General features: G+C 56.8%; 1 pseudogene; it reads right to left on the bottom strand.

The window, feature by feature from the left end:
- Nucleotides 1-2,009: 2,009 nt before the first annotated feature.
- LOC144278793 (peptidoglycan-recognition protein SC2-like) lies at nucleotides 2,010-4,103 on the bottom strand (annotated as a pseudogene).
- Between the last annotated feature and the right edge of the window lie 2,401 nt (nucleotides 4,104-6,504).

A 6,504-nucleotide genomic window follows, 5' to 3' on the forward strand; every position in this document is an offset into this window, starting at 1 on the left:
CAGCAGCCAAAACACCCTAGGGACCAGGCAAGGTGGCTTGGGGGGCCCGGGTTGTGGCAGCCCCACAGGGTCTTGGGGAGGTGTTACAATACTGGGAGGATGGGAAAGGAGATTCTGCTGAGTCTGTTCCGGGGCTGCAGCAGGGCTGTGGCCGGCCCAGGAGTGAAACCTCTTGCTTGAGCCCCTTGAGCCCCTTCCTGGGCTTTACACGCCCTCCAGAGCTCCAGCCGCCAGGGCCTGGACTAGCCTCTTCCCAACGGGGAGCCTGGATCCCAGTTGGTAGCATCCCCCGGGGTCCACGGCTCAGAAGCAGGAATAACTGAGCTGAACCTGGACTGTGCCAGGGGCAGGACACCGGGGGCTGCGGGGGGCCAGACCTGCACTCTCTGCAGCGCGGCCTCCAGCTGCCAGGTCACCAGGGGTTGCTCCTGTTTACGGGGCCCGTCCAGCCCTGGGGTGCTGGGCTCCCAGCCTCGCTCAGGGGCTGCTCCACAGCGACTCTCGTAACAAGAAGCTGCCCTGTCAGTGCTGCTGCCCCCTTCTCACATGCTGGGCAGCCCTGGGCACTGTGGGGCTGGGACACTGCTCCTGGCATGGCTGTTCCCTCCGCTCCGGCCCCTCCTGCCAGTCTCCAGCCGCAGCCCCAGCTCCCATCAGCAGGCGCAAACCCCAGCTCCCCTCCCCTTCCTTCAGCTCAGGGCTGCCGGGCCTGACTGTGTGTGACCCATGCGGAACCAGCACCCCCTTGGTTTCTCTCCACCTCCTCCCTCTGGTTTGAGAGGCAGCACAGCCTAGTGGGCAGAGCACTTGACTGCACCCATGGGATCTGTTCCACGCTCTGCCACTAACTGGCCCTGTGAGTTTGGGTAAAACGCTTTTCCCCTCCCTGTGCCTCAGTTTCCCCTCCCATCCTTTGTCTAATTAGACTGTGAGCTCTTTAGAGCAGGGACTGCCTGTCTCATGTTCTGTGTATATAGCACCTAGCCCAAGGGGGCATCTTAGTGCTAATCTGACAGACCATAATCACACCCTCTCAGCTCGCCCAGCCCAGCCCAGCAGCAGGGTGGTGGTGGTTATGGTTTAACAGGAGATGAAATGATTCCCGGCGCTTCAACTTTTCATGTGCTAGAAGCTGATTTGTTTTCACTGCTCAGTAGCTCCCAAGCAAAGCAAGCGCTAAGCCACAGGGGCACTGGGTTAAAGGCAAATTGCATTTGAATTAAAAACCCCTTTGTGGGACTCTGACCCACCCGACGGGTCCTTCCCAGGCACCTGCTGTGTGAAGATCCAAACACTTTGCCCCCCTCGGTGAGAGAGGCTCGCGGGAATGGATTGTCGGGCGAAAGGGTCGAGGGCTGAAAGCTTTGAGAGGCAGACCCTGCGGGGGCCAGGCAGAGCCAAGTGTCAGGGCTCGGGGACACTTGGGTTCCCTTTGTGGGGGGGTTAAATAGCGACCGATTTCTGGGGGATTCCAGATGAAATCTTCGCTGCAGATCTCGGGGGGGCTGGGGGCAGAGGCGGATTTGACTCTGGAATTGATAATTGCTCAGACGTTTCACACGGGAATGGAGGCGATGTTTCCTGAGCTGCCCAGGGATTGGCAGGGCCGTCGCCACAGAGCTCGGCTGAGGCTTGGCCCCACCCCCCTAGACGCTGTAAGACCCTGGGCCTGGCTGTGTGTGGACCTGGGCTAAGCTGACATGCCTGTTGCGGGCGGGAGCGAGGGGCTAGGCCTGGCATCTGCCGAAGGAAGCAGCCTCGGGGAGGCAGGTGGCTCCCACGTGCCATTAGAAATCTGAGGCCCCCGGGGGGCGGGGGCAGCAGAGCCCAGGGGAGACGGGCGCGTAACCCCAACTCTCAGAGCCCTGCTCTCCGGGCCTCAGGAGGCAGCAGGTGGGCGAGAAGCGGGAGGCTGCCCCCTGCTGGGGGGCAGAGGTGCTGCTCAAGCAGGCAGAAGCTGTGGGCGGGGTCAGCGATGGGTGCAGGGGCTGCCCCGAGGCTGCAGGGACTCAGGCTTCAAACTCAGGCCACTGGCTTATGGCCTCGTAGAGGTCATTCCCAGAGCATTCGGTTGACTTTATGTCACGATGCCCCTTCAGGGTGTAGCTTTCACTCAGGAAGCCCCCGGAGACAGCACATTGGATCAGGCTCTTGGCAACGGTCAGGGTGGTGTTGTCAGGGGCTGTTTCTGTAGGACACCAGCAGCCCCCTGTTAATTTCACATACGCCCCTGGCCCCTCTCTGCTGCTCAGGGGATGTGAATGTGGCCTGAGTAAATAAACACCCTCTAGCCCCGTTCTTGATTGACCATGTCAGTGTCTCTCTCCCCCACCCCACTGCATTTGGTAATGCATCTCCCCGCCTCCACACACACATTTGCTTCACCACGCTCCCCCTCCCCCTCTCTTTCCTGACCCTGTGCCCCAGCCCAGTGCCCCACCGTGGTGGAACCAAGAGCAGCTGTGAACTCCCTAGTTCCCCTGGGGGTCTAGCAGGGAAATCTGTACAGATGGGAACCACGTACTGGAGAAGCTGCCCAGGAAGCTGATTCCCAGTGACTTATTGTTCCAGTTCTTGGCATGGGCCCCCATGGTGCTCCAACCTCTGCCCTCGTAGACTCTGTCGTCTTGGCCAATCAGGAAGCTGCAGGCAGAGCGCAGTGTGAGACCTGCACAGGCATGTCGGCCGCACCCTCCCCTCCCCATTGCTCTTGGCAGCTCCCCCAGGGTCGTCGCTGGCCCGGCCCGGGTTTGAACCTGGGACCATCAGAGCTAGAAGCTCAATCCTCTGCCATGGAGCTAAAGACTCACTGAGGAAAAGGACTGGAATGGAGGGGCCCTAACCTGTATTGCACTGTTTGGCCATTAGGTGGCGCTGTGTGTAACTCCCCTTATGGAAGGCACCAAGGGCCACACCTGGACAGAGCTGGGGGTCAAGTGAGGGCTGTAGTGGGCCCAGATGTGGGGCAGGAGAACAGCACTGGGAGCCGCTGCCCTGCTGGAAATTCCCAGCTGGGTTTCCATCTCCCGACATCACCATCTCAAAACATTTCACGGAGCAAAATCTCTGGCCAGGTTTTCGTTGCAGGGCGTCAGGCCGGCTGCAGGGAAACATGTCAATAACGCCGGCATGGGGTGGTGTCACAGAGGCCTTTGCTGGGCCCCACCCCACCCCATTGCCATGGCTCCAGCCCCACACACAAATGCTGTAGGAGTGTAACTGTCCCAGGCTAGTTAACACATTACAGCCCCTGTGGGGGGACAATCCTCGGTGCTTACGGTGACAGCACTGCCAAGAACACATGTTAAACCAATCAGCGAACCCACCCACCTGCTAATGGGCTTACCAGGGATCCCTCCCCGACTCCAGCTAGGGCTCCGGCCGGGGTGCAGCCCGTCAAACCCACTCACGGGCTTTCCAGTGCTTCCAAGCTCAGCACAGCTTCTGCTGCGAACACGACCCCTGGGAATCTGTGAGTGCCGCAGGCCGGTCCCTCGATCTGGGAACAGGTCATTCACAGCCAGTGTCTAGCTTCCCAGGGCGTCGCTTCGAAAGGCTGGGGGCAGAGGCGGGAATTTGCATCCCTGCCTTGGCTGGTCGGTCGTTTTACAAGTGTCCTGTTATGGTCCTGACCCTTCCCAGGGTTTGCTGGAGTCACATCTCCCCCAGAGGAATCACGTCCCATCCCCCCAGACTCCAGACCCATTTCCATTTGTAATACAATGAACTACGGAAATACCCACACTTCGTCCAACCTGCTTTGTGCAGGGTCTGGGAGGAAACTGCTGTCTGTGGCCCATCTCCCCCTACAGAAGTGGGTGGAACCAGGTGCTGTCCGGCACCCTTGGGGAACCCATTGACTTAGTGCCTGGACAGGTTTCTCCTCTGCCTGGCATTTCTGGTATGGCCCGTCACAATGTCACGTTTTGACGTTGCATTTAAGAAGCATTCTGCCATCACGCCAGCACCCGGCCTTCACAAACCCGCCCGGTCGGCTGGCAGCCTCCTACCCCAGTTCTCTCTAGAGCCCCTGGGCCGATCTCTCCCACACCCCTCCTTACTCGGGGTGCCCCCAAACCTTTTCCTTCCAGCATGCAGTTCATTTTCTTAACTTCCGACACAGCTCAGCTGCATTATTAACGATGAGGCTTGTCCTGCTCCATCACATCCTCCAGGTCCTCCTTGCACTCAGCTGGCTTCCCCGGTTCTCCCAGTGTCACCACAGCCAATTGCTCCTGTGCTGGCCGATGAGCACTTCCACCGTCCTCCGCCCGTTTCTGACAACCCCATGTCTGCACTGTCTCCTCAGCTCCTTCCCCTCGCCCGCCTTCCCCTTTCCTTGCGGCGCTCGCCAGCCGCCCATTGACTTCCCCATTCTGCGGCTTCCCTTTCTGAACATTTTCTGTCACTTCCTTAAGCTTCTGATTAAAAGCCTCGCGCGCCCGATGCTGAGCTGCCGCCCTGGGTCACGCTTTCCCCACCACTCTCTGGTCAGCCTCAGAGACAAGCAGCGCACACGTGTGATCCCACGGGCCGGCTGGACGCTGTGCGGCCCCAGATCCTCCATGCATAACAGCACATTTCTTTACAAACAATCCAAGCCCTCCTTTACTATTTCGGCCATTCTTTGCCCGCATTTTACTCTTGATGGAGTTAACGTTTCGCTGGATCTAGTCTTACATCTCTTCTTCAAACTTTTCCCCTCCCCTGTAGGCCCCTAGACCGTCCCAGCCAGAGTCTCCACACACGGCTAGGTCTTTACTCCCGACACAGAGGTTGTTACCCTGCCCGGTCCGGTTCCAGCCGGTAAACTTGGGTTGGAGGATCCCCCAGGGAAGCAGATTTATTACCAATTCAGCTTCGATCTTACTTCCTACTTAAAGAGACCTCAAGGACCCAAGCCCCGGCCAGTATTTATTAGTTATTAGTACAGCGCTCAAACAGAAAGGCAGATCCATTACCAAGTCTGCTGAACCAAATTTTGCAGCCGTTGATGTAAACGACAGACTGATCCCCGTGATGTCTTTTGCCATGGCTTGCATACAGCCTTGCATTGGGAAAGAGGAAGAGATCAGCTGGAACTAAGTTACCTATAAGTAGTCCAAGCTGTATGCAAGCCGTGGCAAAAGACATCACGGGGATCAGTCTGTCGTCTGCAAAATTTGTGTCTGGTAAATACCATAGACTTCCCAGCACACAATCACACATCTGCTGCTTAAGCATAAACTTTTACCATCACTATGTTATTTATACATTTCCATTTGTTTGTGGTTAGTACATTTCTCGCACAGTTGTGTGGCAACGCAAATAACAGGGCGCTAGGCTACAAATTTTAGCAAACTGGCATTTTTCACAGCCTGTGAGAGTTTAGCAGCATTCCCAAAGCATCTCGGGAGTTCGGGTCACCAGTTGGCCTGAGGTCTGATAGTAATTTGGCCTCTACCAGTCAACAAACCTTTGTACTGGTATAACGGCATCCCCATGGATGGGGTGGGGGGGTGTTGTAATGTTTTAACTAGACCTGTCCAGTTAAAGTCCTCAGGCTTTTGCATACAGACATGGCCGGCCTGTGGAGTGACCTTGGTTAAGTCACATCCCTCTTGTGTGCCTCAGTTTTCCCATCTATAAAGTGGGGATAGTGATGCCAATTTCCTTTGTGAAGGGCCTTGAGATCTGCTGGAGAAAGGGGCTAGCTCAGGGCCAGGTGTTATAACTGGGGAGCAAGAGGGTCTCTCGCTGCCCCAGGCAGGTCGTGGGAGCTTCGTGGAGCGGAGAGATGGTGGCAGACATGGGTAGCAGAGGGCACTGTGCTGGGCTCCAGTGGGGCAGGTTGGTGGCAGAAGGGGAGGTCTCTCCAAAATCCAGCAACGCACCCAACAGCCAAGTGCCCTGATGCCTGACCCCACTGTCATTGCCCCCAGCACGGCCCCCAGCACCTCTCTCATGTGTGTCGGGGGGGAGGGGATTTCTGCTTGGGCTGCCCCCACGCGCTGGTGCTTAAACTCCAAAAGGAAGCTTACAAGCAGTGGAAATTTGGACAGATGACTAGGGAGGAGTATAAAAATATTGCTTGGGTATGCAGGGGTGTAATCAGGAAGGCCAAGGCACAACTGGAGTTGCAGCTAGCAAGGGATGTGAAGGGGAACAAGAAGGGTTTCTACGGGTATGTTAGCAACAAGAAGAAGGTCAGGGAATGTGTGGGCCCCTTACTGAAAGTGGGAGGCAACCTAGTGACACATGATGTGCAAGAAGGTGAAGTACTCAATGCTTTATTTGCCTCAGTCTTCACAGACAAGGTCAGCTCCCAGACTGCGGCACTGGGCAACACAGTATGGGGAGGAGGTGAGCAGTGCTCAGTGGTGAAAGAACAGGTTAAGGACTATTTAGAAAAGCTGGACATGCACAAGCTCATGGGTCCAGATCTAATGCATCCAAGGGTGCTGAGGGACTTGGCTGATGTGATTGCAGAGACATTGGCCATTATCTTTGAAAACTCATGGTGAC

The sequence above is a fragment of the Eretmochelys imbricata genome, chromosome 23, assembly GCF_965152235.1.
Source record: "Eretmochelys imbricata isolate rEreImb1 chromosome 23, rEreImb1.hap1, whole genome shotgun sequence".
Taxonomy (NCBI): domain Eukaryota; kingdom Metazoa; phylum Chordata; order Testudines; family Cheloniidae; genus Eretmochelys; species Eretmochelys imbricata.